General features: G+C 41.4%; 1 protein-coding gene across 27 annotated transcripts in view; it reads right to left on the reverse strand.

Annotated features, from left to right (window-relative positions):
• GPHN (gephyrin) overlaps positions 1 to 19,959 on the reverse strand; it is an 877,053-nt gene that overhangs the window by 376,414 nt on the left and 480,680 nt on the right. The window lies entirely within an intron of this gene.

Consider the following 19,959-nt stretch of genomic DNA (forward strand, 5'->3'; position numbering starts at 1 on the left):
GAGTGGTATCATGATCCCTTGTATGACACCTTCGCAAAGACTAGTGGTTGTTATATTCATGTTAGATGTTGTGGTAAGCTCTTTACAGCATCAATTTTAAAGCGTTGCAAATTATTAGGGCCAATTTATGACAGTGTGCACTGTCAAAATCTTCTTTCAACTTTTCAGATATTCCTGCAGTGCCACTGATGAAACGGCTGAGGACTGCAAAACATGTCAGCTGCAATTACCAGCAGGATATACGAATATTCACACATCTGTATTAATCTTAATATTTGGTATGATTATATTTTGTAATGTTTGGTGTATAAATACATTTTGTAAAGTTTATATGGTGACTTAGGCCCCTTTCGCACGATAAGCCCACTCAGATCCGTTTTTCAGGCGGATCCGAGCGGGTCATCCATTGACATGGGCAGGCGGATGTCAGTGGAAATATGTCCACTCAAGACAGACTTATGGCAGATCCCATGTACATAAGTATTCACAGCCTTTGCTCAATACTTGTTGAAGCACATTTTGCACCAATTACAGCCTCAAGTCTTTTTGAGCATGATGCTACAAGCTTGGCACACATATTTTTGAGCAGTTTATCCCATTCTTCTTTGCAGGACTTCTCAAGCTCCATCAGATTGGATGGGGAGCGTTGGTGCACAGCCATTTTCAGGTCTCTCCAGAGATGTTCAATCAGGTTCAAGTCTGGGCCACTCAAGGAGTTTTCCCATAGCCACTCCTTTGTTATCTTGGCTGTGTGCTTAGGGTCATTGTCCTGTTGGAGTGCTCTGGAGCAGGTTTTCATTAAGGATGTCTCTGTACATTGCTGCATTCATCTTTCCCACAATCCTGACTAGTCTCACAGTTCCTGTGTCTGAAAAACATCCCCACAGCATGATGCCACCACCACTATGCTTTACTGTAAGGATACTATTGGCCAGGTGATGAGCGGTGCCTGGTTTCCTCCAGACATGACACTTGCCATTCAGGCCAAAGAGTTCAATCTTTGTTTCATCAGACCAGAGAATTTTGTTTCTCATGGTCTGAGAGTCCTTCAGGTGCCCTTTGGCAAACTCCAGGAGGGGTGTCATGTGCCTTTTACTGAGGAGTGGCTTCCGTCTAGCCACTCTACCATACAGACATGATAGGTGGAGTGCTGCAGAGATGGTTGTTCTTCTGGAAGGTTCTCCTCTCTCCACAGGGAAATGCTGGAGCTCTATCAGAGTGACCATCGGGTTCTTGGTCACATCCCTAAGGCCCTTTTCCCTCAATCGCTCAGTTTGGCCGGGCGGCCAGCTCTATTTAGAGTCTTGGTGGTTCCAAACTTCTTCCATTTATGGATGACAGAGGCCACGGTGCTCATTGGGATCTTCAATGCTGCAGAAATTTTTCTGTACCCTTCCCCAGATGTGTGTCTCGATATAATCCTATGTCGGAGGTCTGCAGACAATTCCTTGGACTCTATGGCTTGGTTTGTGCTCTGACATGCACTGTTAGGACCTTATATAGACAAGTGTGTGCCTTTCTAAATCATGTCCAATCAACTAAATTTACCACAGGTGGGCTCCAATCAAGTTGTAGTAACATCTCAAGGATGATCAGTGGAAACAGAATGCACCTGAGCTCAATTTTGAGTGTTATGGCAAAGGCTGTGAATACTTACGTACATGTGATTTTTTTCTTTTTAATAAATGTGAAAAGATTTCAAACAAACTTCTTTCAAGCTGTCATTATGGGGTATTGTTTGTAGAATTTTGAGGAAAATGATGAGTTTAATTCATTTTGGAATAAGGCTGTAACATAACAAAATGTGGAAAAATGAAGCGCTGTGAATACTTTCCAGATGCACTGTATATGCTTCTGGATCAGCATTTTCAATAACTGAAAATGCATATTGGCAGGAAGCTTTTACATTCTTATGAGGGAAAGGTGGGTACCTGGTCTCTTGTAAAGTTGAAATGTTCTTAATATATACTGTCCTTGTTATTGCATTTGTAAAAAAATATATAATTAAAAAAACAAGTTTAGTTTATTTAGTAAATAAGCTGTATTATTTTAAGCATAATACTTTTATATACATTGCATTTCACTTTCCCAGCGTAACAAAATTACTTTTAATGTGTAAGACTACTCCACGCTGAATTTTTTTTTTTTCTGACAATGTCCATTTGTTCTGGAAAATCATGGGGAAAAAATTGTTTTTTTCACATGGCTTTAACATTTCTGGAAATTTTACATCTCTAGTATTGGGTAATATTTAGAAGAGGAGGGTATAAAGGGACCAAAACTAAACAGGTGTCTATCTTGGGTTTACACTGGTGCGACAAACGCTCCGACATTGGGAGCTCATGCCGCATGACGTGTGAAAATCAATGTTTCCCTATGGGAGCCGTCTTCACTGGTCCAACACAAGTCGGTCCGACTTTGAAAATGCTTCCTTTACTACTTTGGTCCGACTTTGATCCTACTTCAGCCTATTGACTATCACTGAAGTTGGATAAAAGTCGGATCGCCGTCTTGCATGATCCAACTTTGGCATGCCACTTGTGCTCTGATGATCTTGAGGGGAACTTCGCGCCAAATTTTAAATGAAAAACCAGCATGGGTTCCCCCTCCAAGAGCATACTAGGCCCTTCGGTCTGATATGGATTTTAAGGGGAACCCCTTATGCCGAAAAAACGTCGTGGGGGTCCCCCCAAAATCCATATCAGACCCTTATCCGAACATGCAGCCCGGCTGGTCAGGAAAAGGGATGGGGACGAGCGAGTGAGCGCCCCCGAACCATACCAGGCCACATGCCCTCAATATGGGGGTGGGTCCTTTGGGGCAGGGGAGCGCCCTGCGGCCCCCCCACCCCAAAGCACCTTGTCCCCATGTTGATGAGGACAAGGGCCTCTTCCTGACAACCCTGGCCGTTCGTTATTGGGGTCTGCGGGCGGGGGCTTATCGGAATCTGGGAGCCGCCTTTAATAAGATCCGGGCCCCCCACCCTATGCGAATGAGTATGGGGTACATCGTACCCCTACCCATTCACCTGGGGAAAAAAAGTGTCATTAAAAAAACACACTAGACAGGTTTATAAGATTTTAGGTTTTTTTAAAGTAATTAGGCAGCTCCGGGGGTCTTCTTCCGACTTCGGGGGTCTCTTCCGACTTCTCCGTGCTCTCTGGCCTCTTCTCCGCACTCTCCGGTTCTTATGCCGGGTTCCTCCGCTATCTTCTGCTCTTTTGCCCGCTCTTTTGCTAGCGTTGGCCTGGTCTTCATCATCGTCTTCTTCCCTCTTCTCTTTGTCCGATGTTGACACGACGCTCTCTCCCGCTGTAATGCCGTGTGCACAACGACTTATATAGGCATGGGGTGTGGTCACCGGGTGATGTCACCCGGTGACCCTACCCCTTATGACGTCACAGCCTGGGGCATGATGTGGCGGTGAGGTCATAAGGGGTGGGGTCACTGGGTGACATCACCCAGAGACCACGCCCCATGCCTATATAAGCCGTTGCACACCACGCACACGGCATTACAGCGGGAGAGAGCGTCGTGTCAACATTGGAAGAAGAGACCAGGGAAGAAGACGACGGGGAAGACCGGGCCAACGCTAGCAAAACAGTGGGCAAAAGAGCAGACGATAGCGGAGGAGCCCGGCAGAAGACACCGGAGAGCAGGAGAAGAACCGGAGAGCACAGAGAAGAGGCCAGAGAGTGCGGAGAAGTCGGAAGAGACCCCCGAAGTCGGAAGAAGACCCCCGGACCTGCCTAACAAATTACTTTAAAAACTTGTCTAGTGTGTTTTTTTTTATTGACACTTTTTTCCCCAGGTGAATGGTTAGGGGTACGATGTACACCATACTCATTCACATAGGGTGGGGGGCCAGGATCTGGGGCTCCCTTATTAAGGGGGGCCCCCGGATTCCGATAAGCTCCCCGCCTGCAGACCCCGACAACCAACGGCCAGGGTTGTTGGGAAGAGGCCCTTGTCCTCATCAACATGGGGACAAGGTGCTTTGGGGGGTGGGGGGGCCGCAGGGTGCCCCCCTGCCCCAAAGCACTCACCCCCCATGTTGAGGGCATGTGGTCTGGTATGGTTCAGGAGGGGGGTGCTCACTCGTCCCCACCCCTTTTCCTGACTGGCCGGGCTGCGTGCTCGGATAAGGGTCTAGTATAGATTTTGGGGGGACCCCCACACCATTTTTTCGGCGTAGGGGGTTCCCCCTAAAATCCATATTAGACCGAAGGGCCTGGTATGCTCCTGGAGGGGGAACCCATGCCGGTTTTTTATTTAAAATTTGTCGCGGAGTTCCCCCTCAAGATTCATACCAAACACAGTGCCTGGTATTGGCGGGGATCAAAGTAGGATCCCTGTTCATTGAAAGACGGACGTATGTCGGCTTCAAGTCGCAGGGCAAAGTCGGATCCAAAGTAGGACGGCTGTCGTGTCACACCAGTGTAAACCCAGCCTTAGACATGATTTGCATTTGGGAGTATTTCACCATAAATGCATTTTTTTGTTGCAGGGAATGCCAAAAATCTGACTTGTATCTTGGTGCAGACTTCTTAGAAAATCAGTAACTGGACCAGATTCAAATTCTGTAGACTAGGCATGCTTTAACTGCAGATATAGAAACAGGTAATGATTTGATAAGTGAGGCCTCGCTGACACTATAGCAGAGAGCTACCTTTTTCTGCAGAAAAAAAAATGCAGCTCTCTGCAAGGACACACAGAAAACAATTTTTATATTTGCCCCATTCACATATCATTGCAGCTGTCACCTGCAGGGCAGAGCGATTCGGAAGACACTGCTGCAGTTTTCCTCATCACTTTGTGGGTCTTTATGCAAGCCTGTGTTTTTTTTATGCAGTCGATCAGCTCAGATAGGCGATCGAACATTGAAATGAATGGAATGTAACAAAGTGATATTCCATAAAGTTTAGTAAAAAACAGGAAACAATGCCTTGCCATGTAAAAAACACAAGGCACCACTCCCTCTCTGCCAGCAGCAGTGATTATCTGCAGAGAAAAACTGACCATTTGTAGTGTGAATGTGCCCTGAAAGTTTTGTTGTAATCGCTGATGGGACTTTAGTTTGTTGGCCTTTATAGTATGTCCTAAAATGTTTACAGTGCCTTGGAAAAGTATTTCCACATTTTTTTATGTTACAACCAAAAACGTAAATGTAATTTATTGTTTTTTTCTGTGATAGACCAACACAAAGTGGCACATAATTGTGAAGTGGAAGGAAAATGATAAATGGTTTTCATTTTTTTTTTACAAATAAATAACTGAAAAGTGTGGCATGCATTTGTATTCAGCTCCCTTTACTCTACTACCCCTAACTAAAATCTAGTGGAACCAATTGCCTTCTGACGTCACCTAACTAGTAAATAGAGTCCACCTGTGTGTAATTTAATCTCAGTATAAATACAGCTGTTCTTTGAAGCCCTTAGAGGTTTGTTAGAGAACCTTAGTAAACAAACAGCATCATGAAGGTCAAGGAACAAACCAGACAGGTCAGGGATAAAGTTGTAGAGATGTTTAAAGCAGGGTTAGGTTATAAAAAAAAATATCCCAAGCTTTGAACATCTTGGGGAGCACTGTTCAATCCATCGAAAATGGAAAGAGTATGACACAACTGCAAACCTACCAAGACATGGCCGTCCACCTAAACTGACAGGCCAGGTAAGGAGAGCATTCATCAGGGAAGCAGCCAAGAGGACCATGGTAACTCTGGAAGAGCTGCAGAGATGCACAGCTCAGGTGGGAGAATCTGTCCACATGACAACTATTAGTCGCTCACTTCACAAATCTGGCCTTTATGGAAGAGTGGCAAGAAGAAAGCCATTGTTGAAAGAGAGCCATAAGAAGTCCCATTTGCAGTTTGCGAGAAGCCATGTGGGGGACACAGCTAACATGTGGAAGAAGGTGCTCTGGTCAGATGAGACCAAAATTTTACTTTTTTGCCTAAAAGCAAAACACTATGTGTGGTGGAAAACTAAGACTGCACATCACTGTGAACACATTATCCCCACCCTGAACACATGGTGGTGGCAGCATCATGTTGTGGAGATGCTTTCCTTCAGCAGGGACAGGGAAGCTGGTCAGAGTAGATGGGAAGGTGGATGGAGTCAAATACAGGGCAAATTAGAAGAAAACTTGTTAGAGTCTGCAAAAGATTTGAGACTTGGTTGGAGGCTCACCTTCCAGCAGGAAGATGACCCTAAACATACAGCCAGAGCTACAATGGAATGGTTTAGAGAAAAGTATATACATGTGCTAGAATAGCCAGTCAAAGTCCAGACCTAAATCCAATTGAGAATCTGTGGCAAGACTTGAAAATTGAAATAGATGATTGTAGGGTATCACCACAGGGTGGCGGCTGTGGATACCAAAAAAAATTTATAACAAAGTGCCATGTCCCATTAATTGAATATAGTAGTGAAGGGATTGGTACTGGACTTTATAGGCCAGAGATACACAAAAAATTATGTATAAAAAAATAAATTTTATTAACAATTTGATTAAAACAAGCACAACTAGACAAAGATTAATTAAAAACTTTCCAAAGTAAAGATCGCCTACAGTGAATATAAAAAGTCTACACACCCCTGTTAAAATGTCAGGTTTCTGTGATGTAAAAAAAATGATACAAAGATAAATCTTTTCAGAACTTTTTCCACCTTTAATGTGACCTATAAACTGTACAACTCAGTTGAACAACAAACAAATCTTTTAGGTGGAGGGAAGTAAAAATAAAAAAATAAAATAATATGGTTGCATAAGTGTACACACCCTTAAACTAATACTTTGTTGACGTCCCTTTTGATTTTATTTCAGCACTCAGTCTTTTTGGGTATGAGTCTATCAGCATGGCACATCTTGACTTGGCAATATTTCTTCTTTGCAAAAACACTCCAAATCTGTCAGATTGCAATGGCATCTCCTGTGCACAGCCCTCTTCAGATCACCCCACAATGAATAATAGATAAATGGAACTGGCGCCAATAATGAAAGAAAAAGGAAAGAAGGGTTGCTGCACCTGAAATTAGTGAAGACTAATAAGGAGTGAATACTGTGATAAAGGGCGCTCCCAATACAATCATTAACTAGAAAAGCTACAATTTCTGGGGAAATTGTGTGAAGTGTTCTTGCCTCCACCAGTAGTCTACAAGCATTATCAAGCCTATCAGATGAAGGTATGACCACTTGCATTTGGGGGGTCTCAGCATCTTGAATGGAGGTGAAGGTGTGCTATCAATTTGATGATAATCAGTGTTTACATTCACTGTTTCCTGGCAACGCTCATGCCCTGTTTATGCTTCACAACCACTGCTCAATACACAATACACAGGATCATGATAGCTGTAATAACTGTGCAGTACTTCAAACGGTCGTATTTTAAAAACTATAAATCCTACAGTGAAGAGCTTTATATTGTGAGAATCACAAGACCCAGACCTAGATTTTGATGCATAGTATGTCTCTGAAATATTAAAAATGAAGGCGCAGTCGCAGTTTAGATATTGCCCTTCAAATTTGGAGGGGGCTAGAGTAGAGTTTCAATGAATGTCAATGGACGGCGTGAGTTACAAACAAATGGTCATATTGTGAAAACTATCAGGACTATGGCTTAGCCGTGGACATGTTTAGTGGTAGCAGGGATAGCTGAACGTTTTGATATAAGATTTGTGTAGGTGGGCTTGAAAATGAGGGAGTGGTGGCAGTTTAGAAATCATGTCCTGATTTTTCAGCTTTTGTCACCTCCCACTCTAGTTTTGAACATTTCGCCATTCATTCCTATGGGACCAATTTTGCCGCAAAAACGTCGATATTTTGTGAACCATTCGGCGAAACGTTCCACAAAGTAATAGCACACCAATTAAATGACATTGAACATTTCGCCATTCATTCCTATGGGACTAATTTTGCCGCAAAAACGTCGATATTTCGTGAACCATTCGGCGAACCGTTCCACAAAGCAATAGCACACCATTCGGGAACAATCCACACGTTTCGGTATATTACTTGTCTATGTAGTGTAAAAACTGTGGGAGGAGTTAGGGTGGTAAATTTGGCTATAATAAGAATAATAATATATATGTGAGATAACAGTAAGTGGTCTTGCTATGCAAGAACACTTAAATACAAAAGTGATTTATACAAATAGTGGGTATGCATGCAAAGCCGTGCATAAACGTATATTAGTGAATGACTTCACTTTATATACAGTATGTGGACAAATTATTAAAAAAGAAAGTCTTCCTGATGACGCGTGCTGTAACACAGAATGCATAGAAGCTAGGTCTGACACGCACTTCACATAATTTCTGCTGGGGGGTTGTCTAATGCATAGCATACACCGCTGGTCAGATAGCGCTGTCTGAACGGACTTCCACCGCACTAGGTGTTTCCGATATACTGATGCACTTCCCTGCTGGAAATATTGTAAGTGACATTTTTTAACAATAAACAAACAATACTACAATATATCTGCCTTCCCTGGCTCTTTTTGGCAGAGGTTCATTTTCAGATGTGGGAGATTGGAGCGGAGGATAGATAATTAAGATTTGATCTGGCTGTTCCCGGGGTAATTCGACCAAGTTCACTATACGTGTGAACGATTGATTGGAAAAAGATAATTGAAAGGTTTCCAGGATTCGAGGAGGTACTTCATGTCTTTTGGTCACTTGCTGGCAAGGGCCATCTGGTGAGCGCAATTTGTTATCACTTTGGGTGAAAAGTCACGAATATTATTTGGAACAAGGATTTTACTTCTCACATGCTGTTGAAGTGGAATCATCTATCAAGAATTGTCGAGCTGTTTTAAACTTTTTATGATATATTTGTTTGAGCAATCATAATTATATTAATATAAATTTTAAAAAAAATGTTTTGTTTTGTAATTATTTGTGCACATATATAAAGTGATATCACCCAAAAGATTTTCAATCAGATTCAGGTCTGGCTGGGCCATTCCAAAACTTCAATCTTCCTCTGCCTTTGTTGATTTGGATGTATGCTTTGGGTCATTGTCGTGCTGAAAGATGAAGTTCCTCTTCATGTTCAGCTTTCTAGCAGAATCCTGAAGGTTTTGTGCCAATATTGACTGGTATTTGAAACTGTTCCTAATTCCCTCTACCTTGACTAAGGCCCCTGCTCCAGCTGAAGAAAAACAGCCCCAAAGCATGATGCTGCCACCACCATGCTTCACTGTGGGTATGGTGTTCTTTTGGTGATGTGCAGTGTTGTTTTTGCGCCAAACATATCTTTTGGAATTATGGCCAAAAAGTTCAACCTTGGTTTCCTCAGACCATAACACATTTTCCCACATGCTTTTTGGAGATTTCTGATGCGTTTTTGTAATGTTTAGCTGGGCTTGGATGTTATTCTTCGTAAGAAAAGGCTTCCGTCTTGCCACTTTACCCCATGGCCCAGACATATGAAGATTACGGGAGATTGTTGTCACATGTACCACACAGCCAGTACTTGCCAGATATTCCTGCAGCTCCTTTAATGTTGCTGTAGGCCTCTTGGCAGCCTCCCTGACCAGTTTCCTTCTTGTCTTTTTATCAATTTTGGAGGGACGTCCAGTTCTTGGTAATGTCACTGTTGTGCCATATTTTCTCCACTTGATGATGACCGTGTTATATTGCAGCCATTTGCTAAAATCATTTAAGTTCATTTTTTTTCCTCATTATTGTACACACAGCACCCCATATTGACAGAAAAACATAGAATTGTTGACATCTTTGCACATTCATTAAAAAAGAAAAACTGAAATATCACATGGTCCTAAGTATTCCGACCCTTTGCTCAGTATTTAGTAGAAGCACCCTTTTGATCTAATACAGCCATGAGTCTTTTTGGGAAAGATGCAACAAGTTTTTCACACCTGGATTTGGGGATCCTCTGCCATTCCTCCTTGCAGAGCCTCTCCAGTTCTGTCAGGTTGGATGGTAAACGTTGGTGGACAGCCATTTTTAGGTCTCTCCGGAGATGCTCAATTGGGTTTAAGTCAGGGCTCTGGCTGGGCCATTCATGAACAGTCATGGAGTTGTTGTAAAGCCACTCCCTCATTATTTTAGCTGTGTGCTTAGGGTCATTGTCTTCTTGGAAGGTAAACCTCCGGCCCAGTCTGAGGTCCTGAGCACTCTGGAGAAGGCTTTCGTCCAGGATATCCCTGTACTTGGCCGCATTCATCTTTCCCTCGATTGCAACCAGTCGTCCTGTCCCTGCAGCTGAAAAAAAAACCCCACAGGATGATGCTGTCACCACCATGCTTCACTGTTGGGGCTGTATTGGACAGGTGATGAGCAGTGCCTGGTTTTCTCCACACATACCACTTAGAATTAAGACCAAAAAGTTCTATCTTGGTCTCATCAGACCAGAGAATCTTATTTCTCACCATCTTGGAGTACTTCAGGTGTTTTTTTGGCAAGCTCCATGCAGGCTTTCATGTGTCTTGCACTGAGGAGAGGCTTCCGTAGCTGCCATAAAGCCCCGACTGGTGGAGGGCTGCAGTAATAGTTGACTTTCTACAACTTTCTCCCATCTCCTGCCTGCATCTCTGGAGCTCAGCCACAGTGATCTTTGGGTTCTTCTTTACCTCTCTCACCAAGGCTCTTCTCCCCCGATAACTCAGTTTGGCCGGATGGCCAGCTCTAGGAAGGGTTCTGGTCATCCCAAATGTTTTCCATTTAAGGATTATGGAGGCCACTGTGCTCTTAGGAACCTTAAGTGCAGCAGAATTTTTTTGTAACCTTGGCCAGATCTGTGCCTTGCCACAATTCTGTCTCTGAGCTCTTCAGGCAGTGCCTTTGACATCATGATTCATGAGTGTCACAGTAAAGGGTCTGAATACTTAGGACCATGTGATATTTCAGTTTTTCTTTTTTTTTAAATCTGCAAAAATGTCAACAATTCTGTGTTTTTCTGTCAATATGGGGTGCTATGTGTACATTAATGAGGGGAAAAAATGAACTTAAATGATTTTAGCAAATGGCTGCAATATGACAAAGAGTGAAAAATTTAAGGGGGTCTGAATACTTTCCGTCCCCACTGTGTATATATATATATATGTATATATATATCTAATGCCTTGGAAATTCTTTAGTACCCTTCTTCTGACTGATACCTTTTAACAATGAGATCCCTCTGATGCTTTGGAAGCTCTCTGCGGACCATGACTTTTGCTGTAGGATGCGACTAAGAAAATGTCACTAAAGACCTACTAGAACAGTTGAACTTTATTTGGGGTTAATCAGAGGCACTTTAAATGATGTCAGGTATGTACTGACTCCTATTTAACACGAGTTTGAATGTATATGCTAATTCTCAACACAGCTACATCCCCAGTTATAAGAGGGTGTGCACACTTATGCAACCACATTATTTTATTTTTTCTCCCCCCTAAAAGATTTCAGTTTGTTTTTCAATTGAGTTGTACAGTTTATAGGTCACATTAAAAGGTGGAAAAGGTTCTGAAATGATTAATCTTTGTCTCATTTTTTTACACCACAGAAACCTGACATTTTAACAGGGGTGTATAGACTTTTTATATCCACTGTATATACTTTTAACAATACATAATCCAAAGGGATCATGCTGAGGGATCCTCGGAGCAGCGTCTATCATAATGCAGGCTCACACTATGATCAGGATATAATTGACTACTCCTGTGCTGTAACCACTACAGGCCTTTCCTATGCCTTCCTTCATCCAGTATGATACTTTATGCTATCTGTGTAATTATTGCTGAACCCGGGGCTCCATACTTTTTCCACCTATATGGACCAGTTATACATCCGAGGACTCCGCTTGCAACATCCACCGTATTTTGTACATCAGCCTACTTTATTATCCACTCCTGGGTGATGTGTATTTTAACCAGCTCAATACAGGGCCCTTACACCCCCCTTCCTGCCCAAGACCAATTTTCAGCTTTCAGCGCTCTCACACTTTGAATGACAATTACTCAGTCATGCAACATTGTACCATATGAAATTTGTGTCCTTTTTTTTCACAGAAATAGAGCTTTCTTTTGGTGGTATTTAATCACTAGTGGGTTTTTAAAATTTTTTGTGCTATAAATAAAAAAAAGACCGTAAATTTTGTGAAAAAATGTCTTTTTCTTTGTCATAAAATTTTGCAAATTAATAATTTTTCATCATAAATTTTTGCCAAAATGTATACTGCTATATAGCTTTGGTAAAAAATAACCCAAATTAGTGTATATTATTTGGTCTTTGTGAAAGTTATAAAGTCTACAAACTATGGTGCCAATCACTGAAAATTGATCACATCTGATAAGGCCTTCAGTACATCAGGTGTATCTCATTTCTTGAGACACTAACAAGTCAGAAAAGTACAAATACCCCCAAATGACCCCATTTTAGAAAGTAGACATTCCAAGGTATTAAGCAAGTAGCATGGTGAGTTTTTTTAAGTTGTAATTTTTTCCCACAATTCTCTGCAAAATGAAGATTTATTTATTTTTATTTTTTACAAAATTGTCATATTATCAGGTTATTTCTCACACACAGCATATGCATACAACAAATTACACCCCAAAATACATTCTGCTACTCTTTCCTAGTATGGCGATACCACATGTGTGAGATTTTTACACAGCCTGGCCACATACAAAGGCTAAACATTGAAGTAGCACCTTCAGGCGTTCCACGAGCATAAATGACACATCTCATTTCTCAACCACCTATTACAGTTTTGAAGGCCCTGGAGCACCAGGACAGTGTAATTGCCCACAAAATGACCCCATTTTGAAAAGCAAACACCCAAAGTATAATCTATGGGGCATAATGAGTCTTCTGAACGGTTCATTTTTTTCCAGAAGTTTTTAGAAAATGTGTAAAAAAAAAATGAAAACACAAGAAAGAAAGATATTTCTAACACATAGCATGTATATAGCAAAAATTACACCCCAAAATACATTCTGCTACTCTTTCCTAGTATGGCGATACCACATGTGTGAGACTTTTACACAGCCTGGCCACATACAGAGGCCCAACATTGAAGTAGTACCTTCAGGCGTTCTAGGAGCATAAATTACACATCTCATTTCATTCCTACCTATCACACTTTTGAAGGTCCTTGAGCACCAGGACAGTGGAATTACCCACAAAATTACCCATTTTGCAAAGCAAACACCCCAACGTATATTCCATGAGGCATGGGCTGCAGATAGGTACTCAGGTACTTTGATGGGCTGCAGATAGGTACTTGGATACTCTGATGGCCTGGTGACAGGTACTCAGGTACTCTGATGGGCTACAGATAGGTACTCAGGGACTCTGATGGGCTGGTGACTGGTATTCCAGGTACTCTGAAGGGCTGTGACAGGTACTCAGTACTCATATGAACTGTGACAGGTACTCAGGTACTCAGATGGACTGTGACAGGTACTCAGATGAACTGTGACAGGTACTCGGGTACTCAGATGGACTGTGACAGGTACTCAGATGAGCTGTGACATGTACTCAGGTACTCAGATGGACTGTGACAGGTACTCAGGTACTCATATGGACTGTGACAGGTACTCAGATGAACTGTGACAGGTACTCGGGTACTCAGATGAACTGTGGGGCGGTGAACTGTGGGGCGGTACCATCTGTGATCGAACTGATATGGCAAAGTACTAATGCGCTACCAAAAGTGTATCAATACAAATAAAGTGCTAATTAATAAAGTGCATACATATAAGTGCTAAATGAAAAAAGCAGCTACTTCTATAGTGTAACCAACACCTCTAAAAATGTATAACGTGACTTCATCATGGCCGATTATGTGGTAAACAGCCATGTCCAATGGCTGTTCACCCCCCTCGGTGGCGAGCAGTGTCTCCATAACACGCCGCCACTGAAGGTACAGGGCTGCGCACACACGATCGCACGTATGCCCTGTTTAAATGGATGGACGTCATGTGATGCCCACCCAGAACAAGAGCCACACCGCCTGGACGTCATATGACGGCCGGCGGGCGGCAAGCCGTTAATGCATGCCTAAGCTCCTGAAGAAGCGTTCACACACGTAACATGTAGAGCTGAGCTACTGTACACCTTGATCAACTCATACCAAGCCTGATAGAACATTTTGTTGTTTCAACAAGGACAGCGTCCCAATTACTCAGGAATATACCTCTTGGTATTTGGGTTATGTAGTGTTAAAAGCATATAGGCAATCTTTATTTTGCAACGTTTTTAATTAGTCTTTGTCTGGTTGTGCTTGTTTGAATCAAATTCTTAATAAAATTGATTTTTTTAAAATAATTTTTGTGTATCTCAGTGACTATAAAGTCCAGTACCAATCCTTTCACTACTATATACAAGACTTGAAAATTGCTGTTCACAGACACCCTCCATCCAATCTGACAGAGCTTGAGCTATTTTGCAAATAAGAATGGGCAAAAATTTAATTCTTTAGATGTGCAAAGCTGGTAGAGATATCCCCAAAAATACTTGTAGCTGTAATTGCAGTGAAAGGTGGTTCTATAAAATATTGACTCGGGGGGCTGAATACAAATGCACGCCACACTTTTCAGACATTTGTACAAAATTTTGAAAACCATTTCTCATTTTTCTTCAACTTCACAATTATGTGCCACTTTGTGCTGGTCTATCAGAAAAAATCCCAATAAAATACATTTACGTTTTTAGTTGTAACATGACAAGATGTGGAAAATTTTCAAGGCACTGTATACCATTAGTTGTACCATGCCACTTGTGCTGTCCTTTTGTGAATAGCATTGCAGCGTGGGCAGGGGATGAGAAACACAACACTGGAACTGGTGTCAATCATACATAACATTTTAGTGCAGCAGGGTACCAGAAGTTAAAGGAGTTTTAAAGTCAGAAGGTTTATTTTATCTTAATGCATTCAAGCTGCTTGCTGTGGGGGCACTTGACATGAGGGAGGGGCCTGAGAAGAGGAGGATCCGGGCTCCTCTGTGCAAACCACTGCAACAGAGCAGGTAAGTATAACATGTTTGTTATTTTTAGAGAAAAAAAAAAAGGAGACTGTACAATCAATTTAAGCTACCTGCTGTATATACTAAAATTCTTTGTTTATGCAAGAAATAAAGCAAAAAGTAAATAGATGTGCCTGGATTTAGGCATTAAGTCCTAAACATATCACAATATGCAGTGTGATTTAAAAGATTTTTAAAGAATAAGAATGTATGTGTTACTGTACTTTGTATATCATGTGCTAAGCCTTTGCAGACACCGCTTTAATGAGCTATGGTGTGTAGGCAATAAACAGTATCTGCACTTCAGTTGTAAGGGTTTTTTTTAGCAATCTAGGGGAAATACTATTTTTAGTATTCTATAACCAACAGATCCAAACTCTGACATTTTAAAGTGCAGATCTCAATCTGACTGGTTCCAGGTATACCTCTGAGAGACAAATAGGCTTGCTTTTCCTCCAAGGGATAATCTTCTTGAAGATAATATTGCAGAGTCATTTGAACTTCTTAGCAATGCTAGAAGGGAGAATTCCTCTCCCCTATGCTACAAATCATCCGTTTGTCTCTCAGCACTCTGTATAATACCTGCTTTCCCTGCTGTTTTTAGGGACAACTGCGAAGAAAAGCTGACACGCAGAATTATTAAACAGCAGCTTGTAAATGTGGATAACCAAAACAGCTGACTACTTTTGAACTGTTCATTACAATGGCCAAAAATGTCTTATCCTACATGTTTTACAGATCAAATGAAATAGAAAAGGCTTTTTGCATCCGTAAAGCTCCATGCACATTGGCTTAAAAATCGCTGTTTCTACAGGAGTTTTGTGTTTTGCCTGTAGAAGCAGCTCAGTGCTATCCTATGTGTCCATGCGCATTTGTACGATTTCAGGCATATTTTGAGCTCAGCGTTTAGAGGTAGGAAAAAAAAAAAACCCTTGTGTTTCTGATTGGGTTTTTTTTGCAGAAAAAAATGCTAAAGTCTCCTAAACTTGCCTAAACGGTGTACAAAAACTCTAAAGCGTTTTTTTTTTCTGCCAAGAGAAATGGTGTTTTTTTAAGCCCAGTGTGCATGGAGCCTAACAATGCAATACCATAGTGAAAACGTATTCGTATTATTACCTAGGTCAGATCAGAGAACAAGTATAAATGGTTGAGATACAGTATATGCAGCTCAAAGACATACCCACACGTACATACAGTACATAGATAGAAAAAGCCTATATGCAATCAAATTAATATTTTGCAGAGAGGATCTAAACTATAAGGTACTGCAACACAGCTGAAGGATGTTTCTCTGAAGGCCTTGTATGCAAATTTGGGTAAACTGTACATCAAGTGGGGATACCATGGTGGTGGTGTCCAGAGTAAGACCCAAGTACTCCAGGTTGGAATCAGTGCTGGAAGTTCAGTATTCAACCAAACTCCATCAGCATCTAAAAAATGATAATGATGTTGATCGTTAGGTCCAAAGATGACTGCTACCTCAGTAGATCATCCAGGTAACCTATAACTGGGATGCTCTACAGATGCAAAAGGGCAAGAACCAAGGGTTTACACTTGGTGTTGATAACAGACCAAAGGGAAAACCTGCAAATTGGTAACACAGTAAAGATAAGAAATCGCTGGCGGCCTCAATAGATGGGGATGTGTAAGTAGGGAACCTGAATCTTTATTGATTTCAAAAAATCTCTCTTGTGGAGGGAGTCTATCACAGATTGAATGAATTCCATTTTGAATTTTTTTCAGGCCAAGTAAAAGCTCTAGGAGCCTTTAGTGTTGAAATGGAGAATATAACTCCTTACTGTTTAGCCCAGGGGGAGAGAAGTACTCGGACCCCCAGTAACCTAATTATCTCGTCCAGTGGAGCATTGAAGAGTCATTTACTCAGAAAGGGTAGACAAAAAATCTGGCTTTTTTAAAAGGCTTTTCTGCTGACTAGCATTTTAGCATTTTGACAGAGAGCTTGATGGCTGACTGGAGTGACTGCTTAGATTTAACATTTAACCATATTCTACTAGCAGCTGTTGACCGAAAAAAATTTTAAACTGAGATGAGAAAGATGTGCATCCTGGCTAGAGGACGCGTCCACCTGCAATGCAGAGGAATGATCCTTGATTTACACTAGTAACCCCCCCCCCCCCACTGGTATGACCTGTGTATTCATTCTTATGATTCTCCCCCTTCCTCCTTCCTGTGGGCATTTACAACCACACAATATACGATGCACCATTTGGTGTTTTACCTAGAATGCACAGCACAGCATCTGATAATGTGCATTGTAAGATAGAACACGAAAGACACATAGCGAAGGAGAGCAAAAAAAAAAAATCCCAAGTAATTCTTTAAGTATATAAACAGTAAAAAAGGGAGGACAGATCATATTGGCCTCATAAGGAGTGAGGAAATAAATCTGGTTACAAAGGATGGGGAGATGGCGAGGTATTGAATTTATTCTTATTCTCAGTCTTCACAAGGGAATCGGGGGGCTTCAGTAACCAAAACTGCAGTGTTTATCCTCATGACACATCACAGGAAGCATCCTCGTGGCTAACAAAGGACAGAATTTGAAATAGACTTGGAAAACATTAATAAGTCACCTGGACCAGATGGTTTGCACCCGAGGGACCAATATTTAAAAAAGGGCCAAAATACATCCCTGGGAATTACAGACCAGTTAGCCTAACATCAATAGTATGTAAGCTCTTGGAGGGGATGATATGGGACTATATACAAGATTTTAATAATGAAAACGGTATCATTAGCAGTAATCAGCATGGATTTATGAAGATTTGTTCTTGCCAAACCAATCTATTAACATTCTATGAGGAGGCGAGCTGCCATCTAGATAAAGGAAGTCCCGTAGAAGTGGTGTATCTGGATTTTGCAAAAGCATTTGTCACAGTTCCCTATAAACTTTTACTGTACAAAGTAAGGTCTGTTGGCATGGACCATAGGGTGAGTACATGGTTTGAAAACTGGCTACAAGGGCGAGTTCAGATGGTGGAGATAAATGGGGAGTACTCGGAATGATCAGGGGTGGAAAGTGGGGTCCCCCAGGGTTCTGTGCTGGGACCAATCCTGTTTAATTTGTTCATAAACCACCTGGAGGATGGGGTAAAAAGTTCAATCTCTGTATTTGCAGACAATACTAAGCTAAGTAGGGCAATAACTTCTCTGCAAAATGTGGAAACATTGCAAGAAGATCTGAACAAATTAATAGGGTGGGCAACTACATGGCAAATGAGATTTAATGTGGAAACATGTAAAATAATGCATTGGGGTGGCAAAAATATGAATGTAATCTACTCACTGGGGGGAGAACCTCTGAGGGAATCTAGGATGGAAAAGGACCTGGGGGTCCTACTAGATGATAGGTTCAGCAATGGCATGAAATTCCAAGCTGCTGCTAACAAAGCAAACAGAATATTGGCATGCATTAAAGAGAGGATTAACTCAAGAGATGAAGTGATAATTTTCCAGCCTCTCCTGGCGTATGCTGTCCAGTTCTGGGCACCAGTCCTCAGCAAGGATGTACTGCAAATGGAGCGAATACAGAGAAGGGCAACTAAGTTAATAAGGGACTGGCGGATATAAGCTATGAAGAAAGGTTACAAGCGCTGAACTTATTCTCTCTGGAGAAGAGACGCTTGAGAGGGCATATGATTATAACACCATATACTGGTGACCCCACAATAGGGATAAATCTTTTCAGTGGAAGGTGTGGCCACTCATTAAGATTAGAAGAAAAGAGGTTTAAAATGTATTTACAATATTGTTTATGTCTCTACACAAATGTTTTGCTTTTCATTTTTATTTTAAAAAGAATGGGTTGTTTTAAGGTAAGGGTTTACAATCACTTTAAAATCAATGAGTGTGCAGGCTATAAAGTGTTATGTCCCTCAATGGATGATGGAGAAAAACTTTTGTCAGAAGAGACATACAAAATCTACGATAAAATAATTTCTGTACTTGTCATAAAGCTCTCTTGTTCTGAGTCCAATGAGGGAAAGAGCAATTTTGAAACATTTGTGTAATACTGCCACCTACAAGAGGATTGAACACTGGTTAACAAAAAGAAAAAAACTGTAGGCAAGCCCTGAGTATAACCCCTTCTTTCACCGGCATGCTTCAGGGTATTAGCAAAGCAGTACCAAGAACCTATAAACGTCAGTATCCAGTTATATTATGTACATTTAGGAAAAAATCCTGGCCTTTTTTAAAACAATCTACTGAGCTGGCCAGAACCAGCCCTTGAGGGAGTCTATTCCACATTTTCACAGCTCTTAGGCTAGGTTTCCACTATTGTGACCTGAAAGTCGCTCGATTTTTCTGCAATTTTGATGAGACTTGAAGCAATGCCTGTGTATTTTTGAGGTCTATGGAACTCAAGTCGCATCAAAGTTGGACCAAAGTAGTGTAGGGACTACTTTGACGTCGCTGCGACTTGAAGTCGCACAGATATGAATGGTACTCATTGGAAATCATGGGGTACGACTTGACATGCAGCTTTACAGTCCCAAGCCACACTAGTGGAAACATAGCCTTACTGTGAAGAAGCTCTTCCGTATTTGGAGATTAAATATATTTTCCTCCAGATGTAGAGTGGTGGGACCTGTGTCCTTTAAAGAATATGTAAACCCAACATTTCATATTCCTGATATGTGCCTGCTATGCCATGTACTTGTAAGAAAAAGTATCCTGTTCTCTTTGTATTGCTTCCTTTGGGTGAAATCCCTGGTGTTCCAGCCAGTCCCTATGCTCTGTTAAAAACTGACCACACTAGGCTTGTGAGCCCACCGTGTTCAGTTCTCCTCCCCCAGTTCCTATGCAGCTGAGAACAGATTATGTGATCACTTATAAAAAAAAAGTGAAAAAATGTGTATATAATGTTTTTTATAAGTATACACAAATATTTTGCCTTTAATTTCTATTTTAAATGGAATGGGTTGTTTTGCAAGGTGAGGGTTTACAATCACTTTAATGGAATCCAA

Source organism: Aquarana catesbeiana, linkage group LG13, assembly GCF_042186555.1.
Source record: "Aquarana catesbeiana isolate 2022-GZ linkage group LG13, ASM4218655v1, whole genome shotgun sequence".
In the NCBI taxonomy this organism is placed as follows: Eukaryota; Metazoa; Chordata; class Amphibia; order Anura; family Ranidae; genus Aquarana; species Aquarana catesbeiana.